Source organism: Heptranchias perlo, chromosome 2 (assembly GCF_035084215.1).
Source record: "Heptranchias perlo isolate sHepPer1 chromosome 2, sHepPer1.hap1, whole genome shotgun sequence".
In the NCBI taxonomy this organism is placed as follows: Eukaryota; Metazoa; Chordata; class Chondrichthyes; order Hexanchiformes; family Hexanchidae; genus Heptranchias; species Heptranchias perlo.
In genome coordinates this window covers 135,214,249-135,235,947 of record NC_090326.1, presented here as the reverse complement: position 1 = coordinate 135,235,947, position 21,699 = coordinate 135,214,249, and the positions used below count along the sequence as shown (strand labels likewise).

Genomic DNA, 21,699 nt, shown 5'->3' with positions numbered 1-21,699 from the left:
AAGGCTCCAACTCACATTAGCACCTTGTGTGTGTCAATCATTTATTCCAGTAATAATTCCATGTACATTCTATCCCTTTGCTCCAGTAGTCTATACCAGTTCCCATTTATTAAGTCTTTCCCTTTGAGTCTAGATCTCCACCCAAACCCAACTCAGGTCTCTCATTATCTAAAGTTAAATTTACTCTTTCATTAACTATCACATTCTTTATAATTAGCAATGCTTCCCCTCTTCTGTCTCCTAAATATTTTAAATCTGGCTAACCTTAACCAGTCTTTCTTAGGCCAATTATATCCTTTACATTCCACAAACAAAGCTTGTTTCTTATGTTCTTTATTTTAGCATAAAACCAGATTAATTTTGCAAATACAGTATCATACACAGCAATCCCAATCAAATGTTTATTTATGTAACTTTCTTTTTAATAGGGTATTTTCCTCTTTATTTAATATATTTCTATCCCTTTTTTCTTCAGTTGCCTGGCCTGATACTTGTAACAAACAGCACTGGCACGTGGCCTGCTCTCCAGCTGTAGGCAATGCCCACTATAAACAGCTGCTGGAAGCCCGAGGCACTGCTCTTTGAATTCGCTTTATCTCCTTGCTCTGGACATTTTTTTCTGTGTCTTTCCTAGTTCTTTCCACATTTCCATGTTCCTTTTCCCTTTTTGTTCTCTATTTCTTCCTGCTCCATATAATTCAAGGTCCGAAATCTAATTGGCAACATTTATTTTATTTGTAAGCATTTCTCAGATATTTTCGATAATTGGTTAATCCTAATACAGTTGACAGTCTAATCCCTTTGGCACTGATTCAGCTATCATAATTTTCTATTGAGTATAAAAACATAGGCCTAGATATTCAATGGCGCAAAACAGGCGCCTAAGCATCGAAAATGACGGCGCTGCACCCATTACGAGTCGGAAGTGTGTGACATGTCATAATGGATCAAGCTGCTCCGTAGGCATCCAAGGTGCACACCAGAATTTTCTAAATCGCTGATTAAAATAGTTAGATAAGGATCCTATGCTTCTTGTAGGACTCTTCTGTGATATAGACTGTCCCAGTGCCTGATCCATCATTTGATAAATTCGCCCAGCAACTTGTGGCGCTAACAGGCAGCGAGTGCTATTTAAAAGGTTTATCCACTACATACAGGTTAGTTGCTGGTTTGTCCTTTGAGGCTGCTGGTTAACTTCTAGGTGTTTTTGGCCTGGTTTTGCTGATGCTGTAGTGTATTTGGCTGCCTTCTGATAAAGGGGAGCAGCAAGCAAAACAGGAGAGAACCGGAGCAGCTCGCAGAAGAGGGAGGAGAAGGAGGAGCACCAGCATGAAGAGGAAGAAGAGCAGGAGATGCAATTGACCACCAGTGCACCTAACTGCCAGAGCCTTAGGGAGCAGCTTATCCAAGAGCTCTTCACGTGAACCATCCCTCCCATCCCCAATATACCAACAGTCCCGCAATCCTTGTCACCACTATCCTTACTACCCCTATCTGATTGCCTTCCTTCAGTCCAGCTTTATGGGTCTTACCCTCACTTCACTATTAAATATAAACACTAACACCAAATCCAGAACAAAAAACGAATTTATCAAACAAATGAATTCCATCTGTGTCTAATTGTTAACAGAAATAATTACGAATTACCCTTGTGCAAGCCCTTAACGTCTGTCTTCTGTGCTTGTTTCCCTATCCTAGTGCTCCTACGAGGTGTGTCCCCTGTGGCTGCACCTTGGGAGGTGGAGGGCTGCTGAGCTTCCATTGAGGACACTTCAGATGGCCACGGGTGGGCGACTTCGAGCAGCTGTGGGCCTTTAGGGCCCAGCTGCAGACTGCAGTAACTCGGCGTGGGCCGGGACAGTCTGGCATAGCTGGCTGTGTGGCACTAACAAGGGCACTGGTGGAGTGAGTGGCGGGGGAACAGGCATGCTGTCGTCCCATGGAGCCAAGGCCACTCTCCTGGGACTGCGCCTCAGCACTTCTACAGGCTCTGCTCGAGAACAGTGTGCAGGAGTGATGTGAAGCTCTGGAAGCCCCTTTCAACACTGGCCCCCAAAGTCAAGGTGGCAGCTATCTGAGCTTCCATGCAGCAGTGTTAACTGCCATTAATGCTGTTATTATAATTGGATAGCCAGGTGGTGAAGAATATTAGAGCCTGGTCTTCAGTTGCTTCCAAGCCTTTATTCACATAGCTCAACATTACACACCCTCCTCGATACAAGAGAATCCCCAATTAATACCCAATACCTGAATACAATTAACACTAATTGATATAAATCACAGATGAAATTAACGGATTCCCATCTCTCTCTTTAAATAAAATTTAAAAAAATTAAACTTTATATATACAATACAAACAAAATTTCAAAAATTAAAAATTTCCATACTCTTTACAACTTATACTATTCACAGCATTACATTGTGAGGCGGCCCTCCTCCAGGTCCTCTAATAATTTCTTCGTACATGTACCTCTCTTAGTAAAACAATCCAACAGTTGATGTCTTGAACCCACCCATTTAATTTTAAAGATTTCCTTTCCACCATTTGTTTCAAGTTAGCAAGGTCAACCCATAATCTTTTCTCATTCACATTTTTTGTGGCGTGTACATTATCGCACAATGAACGATTGTCTACATAACATTCAATGGGTATACTATCTTCAGTACTCCCATTGTACAGGACGTCACTCAAGAAATTTGCCAAATAGAATCCCATATCCACTGCGTTGACAAGAGCCAGTGTTTCAACAGCCAGAGTACTTTTAACAACCCTTTTTATTTTCTTAGCTTCCCAAGCTAAAAAGACAACATTTCCCATTCCCACCCATAAGAAACACTATGAAACCAGCTGCATGAGAATACCCATCAGGGAGATTAGCATGTGAAGCATCGCTAAAGATAACTAGCTTCATTTTCTTTGGGTCACCCAAGGATGGGAACTTAAGTACGCATTTATGTATATTTAATTTTCGTAATGTTTTATTTGCCCTTAAAACATTCTCTACATTGAAGTACTTGACTCCAACACATCAAAACTAGCATCTGGCCTAATCTGAGTGCACAACCTGTTCAACTGACCAATCAAGCTTCGTAATTTCTCTGTCTCTTTGGATATAACATCACCTATCTGTGATGACCTAGTACAATCCACTGGGATGGGAGTAACACTCTCCAAATAGGACTATTGATTTAAAGTTATACCAGACCTACTCTGCTTAATATCTAAACTAATATATTTAAAAGCCCCACAGGCCTGACTCCCAATTTTAAATTCTACTCTAATCTTATTAATGACAAATTACTCAAATTCCGCAGTACCACCCCATAAGAAATCATCAACATGCATTGTGAAGATGCCTGAAAGTTTTCTGTTATGGTACCAATAAAACATTGTGGGGTCTGCTTTTAGTTGAACACAACCTATTTTCAGCAAAGCAGATCTCACCGAAAAATACCGTACCCTGGAAGCATCATTCAGGCCATAGACCATTTGTTTAGTTTCCATAGTTTTCCTTCCATATCTGCTGCCTTTTTAGGCGGTTTCAGAAACACTTCTCTCTGAAAGGTACCGTCCTGCAGAAATGCAGCTTTTATGTCAATTGACCTATACTCCCATGAAAATGTTGTCAAAAGAGCCAAAAACATTTTTAAGATTACCTTCCCAACAGTGGGAGAATCCACTTGAACATCTGTATCACCCAGTTTCTCTTCAAAATCCCTAGCTACCAACCTCGCTTTAGCCTGAAAAGTCCCATCTGCAAGGACTTTTTCAGTACAAACTCATCTAGGCGGCAAAGCTGGTTGACTCTTATCTGTTACCTCAGAATAAACTCCAAGTGCTTTCCAACTATCTAACTCCCTTTGTTTTGCCTCTCTTACTCATTTATCCTCAAGTTTATTGGCAACCACCAAAAGTTCACAATCTTGAGGACTTCTGCTCCTTGGCCATCATCCTGAAATTTCAACCAATTTTTAAACCTACCAGTAGCTTTGCCTGCATGTCCCAAAATTATTTCATCCTTCCATTCAATAGTTCCTTCTGGAACATATGGCACCCTTGTACCCACTTTGGGTAATTGTTCTGTGGATGTGATGGCTCTGTCATGTGTTTCTTGATCACTGACATTACCACTCCAGTCCTTGATCTACCTCAGTCTGTTCCTCAGGAACCTCATCAAAAAAATCATGAACATCTGAGGCACAAGGTGCCCCGTTTACTTCTATCAATTGCTCAGAGTTCGAGATTTTATAATTAATTCCAATTAATCATGAGGACTGAACCCGAGCAGTTTGATTGCCATGTTGGACAATTACTGTCTTACCATCATGACCTATTACCTTACCAGGGTCTTTCCATTCACTATGATCCTCTGTTTCATAGTATACCAAATCTCCTGAATCGAACTCTGTCTCAGATGGTTTAATACGATGCCTCTAGTGCTCTATGAATTTTCTCTGATACCTCAGCCGAGATAAAAGCCTGTCTCCCTGCATGCATCGCATTTAAATGCTCTGAAAAAAATGGCACTAATTGTAGTACCTTCTAGAGCAGGAGGATTATCACAAAGAACAGAAGGTAATTTGGGATTGCGCTCATAGACCAGTTGGTAAGGATTATATCCTCCAACCATCTGAAGCGAATTCTTTGCAGTTGACAATTTACACTCTGTTCGATCAGCCAAAATTTTATGCACCATGCTATCAATCACGGCAGCATTCCTTTCACAAAGACCATTGCTAAAGGAGCTCTCAGCGGCTGTATTCATAACAATTATATTCATATTTTCATACATATCTCTGAATTCTGCGTTCATGAATTCACCTCCATTATCGGTCAAACACTTTGCTGGTGTCCCAAGTCCAGTCCCTATCCATTTTTTCATAATTTTATCTAGAATAACCTTCTTCTCCTTACTACATATTAGTGTAGAAATACTAAATCTCGTAGCCAGGTCAATAAAATGTAAGATGAAAACATTTCTGTCTTTGTCCCATAACTTTAGATCCATGGCAACTACCTCATTAAAGGCACATACTAATGGAATGCTTACAATAGGACATGGGGGCATCCGTCTATACTTTGTACAGATTTCACAGTTCTCATTACTCTCTTCTATTAGCCTCGTTTATTCAACAACTATACCTGTATCTTTTAGCAGGATTTTTAATGTTAACAAGTAGGGTGGGCAAATTGTCTATGTAACTTTAAGACAATTTTTTTTTTTCTCTCTTATCCTTATCGCTTGATGCCATTAATACTTGTCTAACATGCTAATGAGAAACATCAGGTTTTATTAAGGGGGTACAATAATGCCCTGACTGGGTGAACTGCAGATCAACCAATTTCCCAAAATTGATTGCCTCATCGTGTTCCAGGTCAAGTTTCATTTTTGCCTTTTCATGGAAGGTTTACCCAAAAGCATAAGTATCTCACTGGAGACTACATCCGTACTTATAAATTGGCTTACTCCAGCTATCTTACATGGAGTACCACTCTCGAGTGACCTCAAGGTGTTGTCATCTCCAAACCTAAAACATGTAGAACTTTTATATTCCTTAACCTTGCTTCGATCCTCACTACTTAGTGAATCAAGATACATTTTAACCAATCTACCCTGCATACAGTTGAAAGTACATGCACTATCTAACACCGCACAATTAAAGGAATCCGCGACTAATACATTCATCACAGGATTAAAACTCCTTGTGACCAGTATAGTCTATTTATGTTCATCATTATCTTCATCCTCTTCATCCTGTTCCTCAGAACTACTTTCTTCAAGCGTCAATTTAAAGACCCTGCATCTTCGCTCTGGGCAATGATACTTAGAGTCACATCTAAAGTAGTTACTGATTTTTCCTTGGGCATTGCTGGGATTCATTCACCCATTATTACTGTCCCAATTTTGTCTTCTGTTGATATAACTGGATTTGCTGTACCTCCTTTCATCACCAATCTGGCTATTCTTAATCCTTCCATCATATTGTCACCTGCGTCTGGTCTCTTGAAAATTTTGAAACCTGGTCTGGTGCCTGTGGTTAGTATCTGGAACACTTCGAAACCTGGTAACCATCGAATCTTCAATTCTTTGTGTCACAGCAGAAGGCCCCATTTGTTCCATGAAGGCTGAAGGGAATGATTGTTTCTCCAGGAATTTTTTTGAAGGCAGCAGACATTTGATCCAACAGAGTCTCCTTTACTGAAAACTGGATGCCAGTTCGGACCAGTTGCCTGTCCATATGAGACACCTTAGCACAATTTTGTAATTTAAACACAAATACCGATCCGGGGATACCAAATTTGAACTTTGTCAGCCTTTTGTACAATTTGTTAAAGCCCATGAAATACTCTTCCATTGAATGACGGTCCGTTTTCCAAAATCTATCAAATGCTGACCGGGTCATCTTTCTTGTAGATTTGATCCAGAGATTCTATTAGAAAGGTAAATCCTTCATCATTATCCAAAAGATCTGCATCCATCTCAGAAAATACCTTACTTCTGATTTTACTTCAGCTAGGAAGTGACAACACCAAGGCTATGCCTTGTTTTCTCTTTGGTAGAGTAGTAACCTGTATCCACATATCAACCTCATTCATCCACTGGTCATACAGTTCAAACTCCGAGAACATCGGAGGGAAATCGTACCTCGATGATTTAAACTTGCTTTCTGCCATTTTTAACAATGGCCACTAGGCTTTCAAGTTTTTCTTTTTTATGTCCAAAAAAAAACATAGTTTCCAACCTCCACCTTTAGGCAACCATTCTCTGCTACCATGTTAAAATTGGATAGCCAGGTGGTGAAGGATAGAATACTAGAGCCTGGTCATCAGTTGCTTCCAAGCCTTTATTCGCACAGTTCGACATTACACACACCCCTATAAATGGATACAAGAGAATCCCCAATTGATACCCAATACCTGAATACAATTACACATGTTACTCCACTTTTTAAGAAAGGAGAGAGAGGGAAATCGGGGAATTATAGACCAGTTAGCCTAACACCTGTTGTGGGGAAAATGCTGGAGTCTATAATTAAGGATAGGGTGACTGAACACCTCGAGAATTTTCAGTTAATCAGGGAGAGCCAGCATGGATTTGTGAAAGGTAGGTCGTGCCTGACAAACCTGATTGAATTTTTTGAAGAGGTGACTAAAGTAATGGACAGGGGAATGTCAATGGATGTTATTTATATGGACTTCCAGAAGGCATTTGATACGGTCTCACATAAGAGACTGTTAGCTAAGATAAAAGCCCATGGAATCGAGGGAAAAGTACGGACTTGGTTAGAAAGCTGGCTGAGCGAAGGGAGACAGAGAGTAGGGATAATATGTAGGCACTCACATTGGCAGGATGTGACTGGTGGAGTCCCGCAGGGATCTGTCTTGGGGCCTCAATTATTCACAATATTTATTAACGACTTAGATGAAGGCATAGAAAGTCTCATATCTAAGTTTGCAGATGACACAAAGATTGGGGGCATTGTAAGCAGTGTAGATGAAAACATAAAATTACAAAGGAATATTGATAGATTAGGTGAATGGGCAAAACTGTGACAAATGGAATTCAATGTAGACAAATGTGAAGTCATCCACTTTGGACCAAAAAGGGACAGAACAGAGTACTTTTAAATGATAAAAAGTTAAAAACAGTGGATGTCCACAGGGACTTAGGGGTTCAGGTACATAGATCGTTGAAGTGTCATGAACAGGTGCAGAAAATAATCAATAAGGCTAATGGAATGCCGGCTTTTATATCTAGAGGACTAAAGTACAAGGGGGCAGAAGTTATGCTGCAGCTATTCAAAACCCTGGTTAGACCGCACCTGGAGTGCTGTGAGCAGTTCTGGGCACCGCACCTTTGGAAGGACATTTTGGCCTCGGAGGGAGTGCAGCGTAGGTTTACTAGAATGATACCTGGATTTCAAGGGTTAAGTTACGAGGAGAGATTACACAAATTGGGGTTGTATTCTCTGGAGTTTAGAAGGTTAAGGGGTGATCTGATCGAAGTTTATAAGATATTAAGGGGAACGGATAGGGTGGATAGAGAGAAACTATTTCCGCTGGTTGGGGATTTTAGGAGTCGGGGGCACAGTCTAAAAATTAGAGCCAGAGCTTTCAGGAGCGAGATTAGAAAACATTTCTACACACAAAGGGTGGTAGAAGTTTGGAACCCTCTTCCGCAAACGGCAATTGATACTAGCTCAATTGCTAAATTTAAATGTGAGACAGATAGCTTTTTGGCAACCAAAGGTATTAAGGGATATGGGCCAAAGGCAGGTATACGGAGCTAGATCACAGATCAGCCATGATCTTATCAAATGGCGGAGCGGGCTCGAGGGGCTGAATGGCCTACTCCTGTTCCTATGTTCCTATATTCCTACAATTAACACCAATTGATATAAATTACAGATACAATTAACAGCTGTCAGCAGAAGCTCCATCACGGTGGGCGCCACTGTCATGTTCATGGAGCTGACCGCTCGGTCCATGTTGAAAAGTATGGTCTCCATGCTCTGCACAAAGACTTGTCACAAGTTGGAGCTGGACTCCTCCATGTTCTGAACCATTGCGTGCAAGCTCGCCTTTCAGGCTGCCCAGTGCACCCAGCATTTCCCGGTGAAATTCCAACAGCCTTCTTCAGCAGCCTGGGCCTTCAAAGTCCACTGCAGGGCTCAGAGAGAGAGGCTGGGGAATCTGGGTTGGGGGCCCAGGAGGAAGAGAGAAGGAGACTGAGGAATATGGGTCAGGGAATAGGGGGTCCTGAGAGGTATGGAGACCGGAGAATGGGGGTCAGGTGATTGAAACCTTGGGATTTTACTGTAGGTAAATAGTGAAAGATTGTTGCCACTGGTGGGCGATTGAGGAATAAGGGGACAGAGACCGAGGATTCTCAGTGGAAGAACCTAGAGGGAAGGAAGGTTCTTGAACTGAGGGCTGTTAGATTATGGGATGCTTCACACCAAGCGGCTATTGAGGTAGGGAATGGGATAAATATATGAAAAGGAGGAATATAAAAGGATCTGGGAGGAATGGGATTACTGGACAGAGAGGGCCAGTACCGGGCACAGGCACCAGGGGCCGAATGGCCTCCTCCTTTGCTGTGATTTCTAGAATTCTATGAAAACTCTCCTTGATTGAGTCCGAGCCCAGGAAGCAGTTTAGAAATGTTGGTGCTGAGCTGAGTTTAGGACCCTGTGCCCTGTGAGAAGTGCCCCAAACACTGAGCCCGCTGCCCTTTGTGCGATCTCTCAGTTTGGTTCAGGTCTGTCTGTGCCAGCCAGTGTGAAGTCCAAGTACAGATCGGCTCTGGCTGAGGTTCCCAGTTCCCAGTTGTCACTTTCACATAGAACCTGAGTCCCAACCAGAGTCCAAGGAGATAGGGAGAGGGAGTGGGCCTGTTAAAAGTGGCATTGACTGGGGAGCCTGAGCACGCCTTGTGCAATGTAGGGGGATTCTTACTGTAGTTTCAAGATGAATATCATTGGGTTATAGGATTACTACAAGTTACAGGTAGGATATCGGGGTGCTATACCTATTACTACTAGTTACATATCGACTACCAGTAAGTTATTGCATTACTTTTGGTTATGAGGGAAATCCGAGGGTTACCATAACTATTAGTTATCGTTGCAATTTCAGTGAGTTACTATTATTTACTGGTGGAATCAAAGTTTCTTCCACCTCTGGTTTCTGCCCCTGTGAATCATTCCCCCACCATTATCCCCTCTTCTCCGCCCTTGGTTTCCCCTCTTTCCCGCCCTCAGTTTCCCCTCTCCATCTGCTCATGGGTGGCCCTCCTGGTTCTCGGAACTTCTCGCACAACAGCTGCTGGCGTGAAATCACGATAAAAGATTCTCAGCTACAAGGGACCCAACCTTTACCAGGTAAATGCAATAGCATTTGCAGATGTCACGTGAGTGGATGACACGTAGACACCTGTTACGTGATTAACCCTCCAGGAATGCCTCCAAGCTGCGTAGCAACCCTAGATGGCTGTGAGAATGAAAATGTTATTTATACGCTAAAAGATGATTCTCAATTGACATCCATACTCCCCCACTGAGGATAAGTATAATGAAACTGATTGTGTCCTAAGAATCTAATTGCAGGAAATTTGCTTAAAATGTGGGTGCACTATACTGCAGTCCTCAGACGGAATGCCACTCTTCCTGACCTTTTGTATCCTCATGTTTGAATTTGCGGAAGGAAAGTTAATCTAGTGAGCTGAACTGCATGTGTGTGCCTTGTCTCCAGAAACCACGAACAGAAACAGGGAACTAATGATTGATCTGGTCGAACAGTATATTTCTCTTTGTCTCCACATAGTGCCATGCGCTAACAGTAGCTGCTTTTTTTTTAAGTAGCTTCTCCCCTGCGTTCGCAAGTCCAGAATTTTTATCTTTAGAATGGACCATAATCAGAGTATAATTAACTCGGAGCCATAAAAGTGCAGCAAAAGAAAAGAGATAAGGAAAAAATGCAGTATGTAAATACATTTTTATTGAACTCCACATGCTTTTGAAATGTTTCTTCCCAGCAAAGACACAATGTTCTGACTCAGTTCAACCACAGTGTTCTGCTCAGTTCTGCAAACCTTAACTGGACCGAGCCCTGCAGCTGCTCACTGCCAGACTGGATGGCACCAAGTCCAGTCTGGACTAAGCCCTGAAGGAGCTCCAGGCCAGATTGAATGGCAGACTGCAGAAGATCCATTCTAGTCAGCACTGTGACCTGAGTGACCTCCATTCCAAACTAGATGGCTTCCTGTAGATCTTCAGTATCAGTGTGGATCCTGTTAAACCTCCATTTTATCCAGGAATTGAGTGGAGAGGGCATCAGTCAGTTGACTGCAAGGATCACAAGACGATAGATTATTCATTGAGGAATTTGTTTGCACATGTACCACCAAGTTAAAAGAGAGATTTCTGTAGCACCTTTCACAACCTCAGGACATCCCAAAACGCTTTACAGCTAATGAAGTACTTTTTGCAATGTAGGAAACACAGCAGCCAATTTGCGCACAGCAAGCTCCCACAAATGGCAATGAAATAATTACCAGATAATTTGTTTTTTAGGTGTTGGTTGAGCAATAAATGTTGGCCATGATACCAGGAGAACTCCCCTGCTCTTCTTTGAATAGTGTCATGGGATTTTTTTTTACCTGAGAGGGCAGTTTAACATCTCATCCAAAAGACAGGACCTTTTATAGTGCAGCACCCTCTCCGCCTGGATTATGTGCTAAAGTCTCTGGAATCAGACTTGAACCCACAACCTTCTGACTCTGAGTCAAGAGTGCTACCACTGAGCTATGGCTGACCCTTACATGCCTATAATCTTCTGAATCCTACTGCTCCTCTGGTGGGTGTTCTGGCTTTGACAACTCACCTTTCCAGCAATTTTAATTCAGGTTGGGCTAAAAAGTCAAAGTGATCTGAACTTGGAAACTTCAACTGGGCTGGCGGCAAACTGGCTTAAATCGATTTGATTCAGATGTCCTGTAAAACGGTTCATATGTACCAAACTAACACCCTTAACTGGATTCCTCTGTTTAGATAGTCATGGTACAACAAGCAGACTAGCTTAGCTGCAAAGACAATGGGTCCAAATACCTGAGGGCCGTCGATCCCAGGATAAGTGCAGGGATCTGTCTGTCAGGAACCTCCGCCTCTTACCCACCAGAATATCCGGGGCCAGGGGGTGAGTCCCTCTTTAGCTACTTTGTGCGCATCTCAGGAGCCTGCCAGGAGAAAGGGGCGGGAAATACAGCACTGGCCTGCTTCTCGCGGGCCAAACAGTACCACTGGGCCAGAAGAGACGGTTAGTTCCTATTGGATCCCTTTAAAAAGGACTAGAAAGAAAGGCTTGCATTTATATAGCGCCTTTCACAACCTCGGGACGTCCCAAAGCGCTTTACAGCCAATGAAGTACTTTTGAAGTGTAGTCACTGTTGTAATGTCGGACTGAATAAAAGGAATTGCAGGAAACATTCAGGGGTCCAGGCCAAGTCGTAGGTCTGGACTGCCAGGTGGGGCCCGCTTCCGCCAGCCGGGTGAATGATATGCCTCATCTCACCCAGTGTACCAGCTGCCTGGCAAATCCCAGGTCAGGACCAAGGAAACTGCCAGAAATTCATGGCCAGTATACACAGCTGCAGGACTTGGTACCACACTGAAAAGATTACTATTATAGTCTACAGATGCAAGCTGCAATTTGGAATCAATCCAGCAAGTGTAAAGCGCAATCTTAAGACCCTACAGTCACTGAGGAGAGCTATCTTAGAGGTTCACTTTGGAAAAATTTTAAATTGCTTTATGCATTTGTGCTCTGCACATGGGCAGTGATGGTGAAGCTGCATTTATTGCCTATCTTTAGTTGCCATGAGAAGGTGGTGATGAACCTTCTTCTTAATGTGCCACTTTGACAGGATGTTCCAGCGCTGGTTTTCAATGCTCTCCTAGCTGGCCTCCCATCCTCCACCCTCCGTAAACCAGTTCATCCAAAACTCTGCTGCCCGTATCCTATCTCGCACCTAGTCCTGCTCACTTATTACCCCCGTTCTTGCTGATCTATATTGGCTCCTGGTCACTCAACACCTAAAATTTAAAATTCTTATCCTCATGTTTTAATCTCTTCATGGCCTTGCCACCCTATATCTGTAACCTTCTTCAGCCCTATAAACCCACAGAACACTGCGTTCCTCTGATTCTGGCCTTGTACAGCCCCCTCCATTCACCCCACCATTGGTAGCCATGCCATCAGCTGTCTAGGCCCCACAATCTGGAATTCCCTCCCTAAAGCTCTCTGATTCTCCACCTCCCCCTCCTCCCTTAAGACCCTCCTTAAAACTTTTGATAAGCTTTTGGTCCTAATGTCTCCTTCTTTGGTTCAGCATCATTTTTGTTTGATTACACTTCTGTGAAGTACCTTCGGATGTTTTTCTACATTGAAAGTGCTTCATAAGTATAACTTGTTGTTGTTGTTGGTTTGGTACTGTTTGCTTGGTAAATTATGCATTATTTACTTTAATGCTCTTTATATATGCTCATTCGCCCCTCATCTCTGTAGTGTGGCTGAAAGCAATGCCTTTATGAAATACAATTAACATATAAACATTGTGTAGATTCTCTGCTAGCTAATTCAGTGCCAGCCGTGGCTCAGTGGTAGCACTCATCATCTCTGAGTCAGAAGGTTGTGGGTTCAGAGTCCCATTCAAAATCTAGGCTGATACTCCAGTGCAGTACTGAGGGAGTGCTGTACCATTAAACTGAGGTCCCATCTGCCCTCTGAGGTGTAGTAAAAGATCCCATGACACTGGGCCAAATCTTACTGGAGCGGGGCATCTCGAGACGTTCGTTAAACTTTTTCCTGAACCTTTCAGCTCGAACATAATTTGCGGCGTAACTTGCTGGAAGTCCGAGCTGATAACGGAGTGACAAGGGAAATGGGGCATCTGGGACCTTAGTCAATGATGGGACCGACCGTCTATCTCCTTAACCAATGAGATTTAAGGGTTGAGAAAGAAACAGAGGGACGACTGAGAAGAAGGGTGAGTCAGGGTCAAATCAGGTACAGAAAGAGAAATAAAGAGAGGGAAAGAAAGATTGGATAGAGAGAGAAAAAAGAGACAGAAAGGAATAGAAAAAAAAATTAAAATTTGCAATTTTTAAAAGCTCTAAGAACAATTTATTACATGCAGGAATGAGACTCAACAGTTTAAATTGTTCCCTTTCTAGGCAAGAGAGATTATTTAGCATTGCTTTAACAATTATCATGTCATTAAAAGGTACTTACACTGTTAATCACCAGTCATAACTTTCTGTGGCGAGTTTAATGGGCAATTAATGTGCAAATCCAACAAGTTCTTAAGAATAGCGGGGAGGTTGAGGGCCAGCAAGTTCTGGCAACTCATGGCATATTCCCCTGAACTTGCTGGACGATTTGCACATTAATAACGGCGTGCATTGTGAACTCGCCGTTATTTTTCCAGGATGATTTGGCCCACTATTTCGAAGAATAGCAGGGGAGTTCTCCCCAGTGTCCTGGATATCCCTTAACCAGTATCACTAAAAAACAGACTGTCTGGTCAAGCGATCGCCCGCTGAGTATAGAAGCTGCCCGTTCTATAAAAGGCAGGCAATCCGCTCCGACAGATTACTGCTCAGGTGGTGAAGATGAAAATCTACTCCATGCACCCTATAGTCAATCCCTGTTCTGTGCTGAGTTAGCTGATCTCACCAGTGGAGATACTTTGGATAGCTTCAGCTTCCATGGTTAGGGAGGTAACAAATGCAGCAGGGTCCCGCGCCTGATCTCTATGCAGTGACCCAGTGGAAGGTACATTAATCTGGATGCCTGATTAGGCTGTGCTCTGATGCCCCCACAGTTGAACATCCTGCCAACAGTCACTGTCTGGACTCATACTTGGACGAGGTACCAGAGGGCTTTTAACAGCTAAGAAATCAGCCAGCACCTTTAGACGAATGGGGATAAAAGAATGTGAACAATAAAGTGGAGTTTTACTGACTCAGGAAGTTATCTTGTTTATTCACATGCTGATCTTTTGCACAGTTTAAAATATTTCATTTTTCCTCAAACTGGCTTTTATAGTAAAGATATTCATGCAGAGTTAGCATCAGCGATTGAAGGGGGACGTCTACATGTTAAAAAAAAAATCACAAACCGTCTTTCATTTGTTTGCTGAAACACAGAACAGTGCACAAATCAAATTGAAATCATGGTGTCAATTCGATATGATATCACAATGACAAAATTGGTACACATCTCCTGCCACCGTCTCCTCCCCAAAATAAAGTTTGCCAGCTACTTTTTCATTGGAAACAATGCCCCTTTAAATACCCTTATCTCTGCTGTTTTTTTCAATCTTCCGCCACTATGAAGGGAACAGCTCTGTATCCATGGCAGTGGCCAAGGGAAAGAAACTATACAGCTGGTAATCACACAATTCTGACTGTTATCCCACAGGAAACACACTGCTCCGGCTTGAGTCAGCAGCTTCAGGAGGGCATGGGGAGAGAAAAAACTAAATGTGCATTACAGCGGCGTTCCAAGAAATCAAACGTATTCTCAATAAACCGGTCTAATGAAACCACCGGTTAAATTTATTTCTTATATAAAGAGCAGCGTAGAACTGACTTGAAAGATAAAACATGATGGTACATGTACAACATTGTTTTATTGACTAACAATAAATAATTTGGCATGTCCGTGCGTATAATAAATCATAGTAAGTAGCTGCTCGCTAGACATGACAGATTGATGTTACCATGGCCTGTCAAAACAAATGCTGTAGTCTGCTATCACTTTACAACTGGACCCAGTGAAGATGTATAGCATTGTTCAGCCAACGGTAACAGCTAGAGTCCTTTCCTTACTGCCCTTTTCCGTAGCAGTTTGAGAAATTTGTATGTCGCATGGGAAGGTATTTTTGGCCGTGTCAACTAAGTAATAAACATTGGAAAATAGGAACAGGAGTAGGCCATTCAGCCCCTCGAGCCTGTTCCGCCATTCAATTAGATCATAGCTGATCTGTATCTTAACTCCATCTACACACCTTGGTTCCGTAACCCTTAATACCTTTGGCTAACAAAAATCTATCAATCTCAGTTTTGAAATTTTCAATTGACCCCCAGCTTCAACAGCTTTTTGGGGGAGAGAGTTCCAGATTTCCACTAACCTTTGTGTGAAGAAGTGCTGCCTGACATCGCCCCTGAATGGCCTAGCTCTAATGTTAAGGTTATACCCCCTTGTTCTGGACTCTCCCACCAGAGGAAATAATTTCTTTCTATCTACCTTTAATCCTTTAATCATCTTAACGACTTAACCTTTGCCTTGAAAAAATCCCATGGATATATCAGAAGGTGGGACGGTTAAAACCTTTGCAATAACAGCAATATATCAAGACCGAAATTCCATGGGAGCCATCCTTGGGGCTGGTCATGCGTGGAGCAGAACTTCTGCCCTCATCCCCTGCCTGCGTCCCTTACCTCAGTCGATCTCCAAGGGTCAGGGGTGTATAAATATTTTGGGCAGGTGCCTTGGCCAGGGGAGGGGGAGAGTGGGAGGGAAGGAAAATCACCGCAGTGCCCACTGTCCCAGCCCTTCTGAAGTGCCCCAAGATCTTAAATGCCACTTTTCTGCGATTGACAGCATTGCCAAAATTAACCCTTTTAAGATTTAAATCCCTCCTCGGCCCTTAGCAATGGTGAGCACCAGGGACACAGAGGCCCATGGAGGCTTCTTCAGGATTCTTCGAGATTCTCATGGAAAAGGGGGAGGGGTTCTTCTCCTTAAAGCAATGAAGGTTGGGGGAGATTTAATAGACGTGTTCAAAATTATGAGGGATTTTGATAGAATAGATAGGGAGAAATTGGTTCCACTGGCAGGAGGGTCGGTAACCAGAGAACAGAGATTTAAGGCAATTGGCAAAAAATCCAGAGGGGAGATGAAGAGAATTTCTTTTACTCAGCAGGTTGTTATGATCTGGAATGCACTCCCTAAAAGGGTGGTGGAAGCAGATTCAATAGTAACTTTCAAAAGGGAATTGGATAAATACTTGAAAAGAAAAAATTTGCAGGGATATGGGGTAAGAGCAGGGGAGAGGGACTAATTGGATAGCTCTTTCAAAGAGCCCAGACATGATGGGCCAAATGGCCTTCTGCTATGCTGTAAGATTCTATGATTCTATCATATTACACTTTGCATATACAATATCCACCACCAATATTCACCTCACACATTATTCAATTTGTATTATAATCAACATGTCAGCGTCTGTAGGGCCACATGTGCATTATTCAGTTTTCTCTTTTGGGAGGTTTTGGAGAATATTTGTGGTTATTTTCTCCAAAACTAAAGAATCTTTCACCCTTTAGGATTAATAATTAAATTCTCTTCAAAAAAATGAGTCCACTCTGAAATTTTGAAATCGTTCATTGTTATAAATTGAAGCACATAAATTAAAGAACACTGTGTCATTCTAGTGACCAAACTGATTACTGGTGTTTAAAGATGATTTATATGCCATTCAGGCTGGTGAATGTTGTAGTACATAAGTGAAAAGTTTAATATTTTCACTTGTGTAATAGCATCTTTTTTTTCTTTCAGAGACAGTTGTTACCGTCTGTAATCTGCACAATTCGAAACAGGGCATTGATAAAACTCAACAGACCAATGTACGTCAAGAACTGTCACGAAGCACCTTAAACACTTAACATTTGAAGGCTTTAGTCTACCATAGGTTCTGTTTTTCATGTTCTAACGCTTTAGTCAGATAAGAAGTTCAAAGGAGCAGTTGCATGGCTTGATTTGTATTGTAGACAATGGGACTGGTGTGTTCAGCAGTGGCTGTTTATATTGCTGCATTGACTGTTTTAGGGTGATTTCTTTTATGCATCCCCCCTCCTTTTTGCCCCACCATGGGCAGCCTGGCGTTCAACTGCCTAGGCCCCCACTGAACTCCCCGCAAATCCTCTCCACCTTCCTGTCCTCCTTTAAGACCCTTTAGTCACCTCTCCTAATATATCCTTTTTTTTTGTTCAGTGACCATTTTTTGATTTCATTTTTGTGAAGCGGTTTTGGACATTTTTCTACATTATAGACGCTGGGGGTTATATTGGATAAGCCCTGAAACCGGGCGTGGAGGTCACGGTGCGCGGTCATTGAGATGCAGGCAGCACATAACATTCGTACTGCCTGATGATTTACCTGATTGCTGCGTGCAGCCAGCACTACCTGCGCTGTTGAGTGGCTCACCAGCAGGGGGCTCCGATATCGGGCGTGGCTAGCACTACTTAAAGGGGAGGTGCAGTGTGACTGCAGGAAGTGGTGGAAGTCAATTGGGAAGTGAATCTGTGCTGCAATATAATGCAGCATGGTGATGATGGGTCCTCTAGTACTTTTAATGAGCAACAACTGGGCTGCTCAATGTTTGCGGGACATTGATATTTGCAAAATATAAAATACAGGTCCGCACGGAGTCTGAACGGAGATCAGACATCACACACGTAAAACACAGATGCAGGTCCTGCCCCTGTGTTTACAAACTGTTGAGTTATTTTAAAACATTGAATAAAGGTTGCGCACTACTAAATCCCACATCCTCCAATCTGCACGCCGGACTCCACCAATCTGCTCATCCGAGTTTGTACCAGTCCTGCGAGAGTGCGTGCATCAAGGTTCTCTGATGATGCACTAGAGGCCTTGGTGCAAGAGGTGGACAGAAGGAGGGGTATCCAATATCCATGGGGGGAGCAAGAGGCCCTCCAGACATATGTTCCCAAGGTAGTGGGAGGCAGTAAGGGCCGAAGTCAATGCCAGGCGCCTAGTACCATGAACATGGATGCAATGAAGAAAGAAGTTCAATGATTTGACATGAATGGTCAAGGTGAGTGAGGTCAACTGTCAAGTGACATCTCCTACCAACTGCATCACTAGTCACATCCACTGCTCCACGCACTACACCCCCATCACCCACATACCAACAAACTCTTTCAATCAGTACTCAACTCTTCCATTCAGATGCTTCCTCTCACCCTCACACATTACCACTGTTGCAAGCTGCACACCCACAACTCACAGGGTCACACACACTGGCAGCCACATCACTCAAACATCTTGCAGGACACTCACCGACACACGTCCCGTTTTCTTGCAGGAGAAGGTGGCGCATAACAGGAGGCAGCAAGTGGCAGTGGCTCCAGGGAATATGAACCTGCTGTCCTCTCTCAGGATGACAGCACTCCTGTCCCACCCCTGCCACTCTACCGGTGCCCTTGCTGTTGCCTGTCAGCTAGCCGGCCCACTCCCTATACAGTATTGAAACTTAATTATAGGAACATAGGAAGATAGGAACAGGAATAGGCCATTTAGCCCCTTGAGCCTGTTCTGCCATTCAGTGAGATCATGGTTGATCTGTGACCTAACTTCATATACCTGCCCTAGCCCCATATCCCTAAATACCCTTGGTTAGCAAAAATCTATCAATCTCAGATTTAAAATTAACAATCGAGCTAGCATCAACTGCTATTTGCGGAAGAGAGTTCCAAACTTCTATCACCCTTTAAGTGTAGAAGTGTTTCCTAACTTCACTCCTGCAAGTTCTGGCTTTAATTTTTAGGCTATGTCCCCTAGTCCTAGTATTCAAGTATAGAGGACCTCCAAAAACAGGTACAAATACATCAGCAGCCAGAAGCAATAATCCAGTAACTAACTTGTAAATCCTGCATGATCCCTTTATGGGATGCATGGTGGTGGGGTCTTCCATGCTGTTTAAGACCGGTTCAGCTGTGCGAGGTTAAGACAGCGCATTGGCTTGAGCGTTGAGTCCCAAAATCACATCTGTCCCTTTAAATCAGCATTGCACACTGATCTACCACATATTCTCCCGACTTTACATGCTGCCAGCGCTCGTTAACTGCATGTGCACAAACGCCTATACCAACGTGGCGTCCGGCGCACGTCACGCTAGAAATGTGCATGCATATTCCAGATGCCATTTTGGGTCCTTAGGAGTCCACGTAGTGCCTACAAAATGGGCGCTTCGCAGCCCAATTTAGAGCCTGCTATGTTTTCAAATCCCTCCATAACCGTGCCTCTCCCTATCTCTGAAACCTTCTCCAGCCCTACAACCCTCCGAGATCTCTGCGCTTCTCCAATTCTGGCCTCTTGTGCATCCCCCATTTTCATCATGCCATCATTGGCGGTCGTGCCTTCAGCTGCCTAGGCCCTAAGCTCTGGAATTCCCTCCCTAAATCTCTCTGCCTCTCTACCTCTCTCTCCTCCTTTAAGGTGCTCCTTAAAACCTACCTCTGTGACCACCTGTCCTTATGTGGCTCGATGTCAAATTTTGTTTGATATCACTCCTATGAAGCATCTTGGGGCGTTTTACTACGTTAAAGGTGCTATATAAATGCAAGTTGTTGTTGTTGTAAATGCACGTTGTTGTTTCCATATTTACCCTTTGCAGTGCTCATTATGATATTTTAAAATGTTACTATTTTCTTTTTTCTTCCGAAGTTCTTCCCTGGAGGCCCGGATTCACACTGTACGTGGTTTCATGGGCACAGCCCTTCATTCCCTTATTCAAGTGGTACCCAAGTGTATGAGCTTAAATGTCAGGAACAATACAGCTGAACCTAACCCTGTCCTCACCCATGGTCCACACACATACATTTTCCAGCAGCAGTCACTGGATAGCAGTCAGAAGTGGGAAGCAAAATGTTTTTTTCTTCTCCTTAGTGCAGTGGCACTGAGACCAAATGTATTGTTCCTACTATCATCCTAACTGAAGTCAGCTGGCGTATCACAGACTGGAGACCTTGCTGTATGGCTCAGTCCCACAGTGGTCACACTGCATTTCACCACTTAGCCATTGGCTGAGGTGACATTCCCATTTCTTTTAGTCTCATTCCTGTATTAATTTCAATAGGTTTACAATCACCGTCACTATTTTGCTTTGTTGTCTATGGTCTAACTGTGGCAAAAGTGCATTTTAGTTCCACAATCCGATACCACCGTGTGAATTAATTATACTGACAAATCTAAAAGTACTTCTCAATTTAAAAGTTTTTTGAAAGGGCCACAATTCGTTCAATGGGATGTCATGTATTTTTCGAATGCTTAAAATACAGCTGTTGCAGTCCAGCAAAAAGAGATGTTATCACTTGATGCGATCGCTGTTCTAATGCTACCTTTGTGACTACGCACTTCAGTGCAGAGGTACTTTCATTGCTTCTGGGCCGGTAGAAGCCCTGTAGGCTGCCATCTAGACCTCATCGGGTCATGTTTGCTCAAGCCCCTTGCTCCTCTATCTGGTGGTTCTGTTTGTTACAGGACAAAAGAGGTTAAAAAAAAGTATATTGTAATGACCACTGAGGAGGTCCTGACCATTCATGGATTACCGTTCCCATGGTAACTACATTTGCTTAGTTCACAACAGCACACAAGGAAGGAATGACATGTCAACAAGCAAGATAAAGGGAGTTTACTTGTTAAATAAGTAAAATTAAAAGATTGATGAGGAAGGCAAATGAGAGAGAAAGCTGGTAAAAGTCTTTCTTTTTGTTTGTTTCTATTTTATAACATAATAAAAACAATAACTTGCATTTATATAGCACCTTTAATGTTGAAAAACATCCTAAGGCACTTCACAGAGGAGAGAAGGAATAGATTCCAGTCCTGTAGGTGGGAGATAGACAGGGTGACCAAAAACTTGGTTATGGAGATGGGTTTTCAGGAGGCATTTAAGCCAGGGAGAGAGGGAAGAGGGGTTTTTGAGAGGAAGGTGTAGAGAGTAGGGCTGAAGACCATGCCACTGATGGTGGAGTAGAGGGAGGGGAGATGCACAGAAGGTCATGGGAAAGCACATAAGGCAAGAAAATGTTGCGGACGTAGGTTGGGGTAGGTCTGTGTAGGGGTTTGTCGATGAGGAGAAGAATTTTAATTTTGATGATGGGGACTGAGAGCCTATGTTGGTCGGCAATGACAGGGAGTGGGAATTAATGTAAGACAGGATCTGGGCAGTGGAATTTTGGATAAGTTGAAGTTTGTGGAGGGAGCGGTCAAGAGACTGATGAATAAGGCATTGGAGAAATTGAATTTTGAGGTGACAAAAGTGTGTACAAGGATTTCAGTGGCAGTGGGGGTGAGGTAAGGGAAGAGTTCTGATGAAAGATAATCAA

At 43.0% G+C, this 21,699-nt stretch overlaps 1 long non-coding RNA gene across 1 annotated transcript; it reads right to left on the bottom strand.

The window, feature by feature from the left end:
* Positions 1-10,481: 10,481 nt before the first annotated feature.
* LOC137334405 (uncharacterized) lies at positions 10,482-14,999 on the bottom strand. Its single transcript, XR_010966138.1, has 2 exons — positions 14,858-14,999; positions 10,482-10,848 (listed from the first exon to the last, which is right to left on the bottom strand). It is a non-coding gene; the product is annotated as an uncharacterized lncRNA (long non-coding RNA).
* Positions 15,000-21,699: the final 6,700 nt, after the last annotated feature.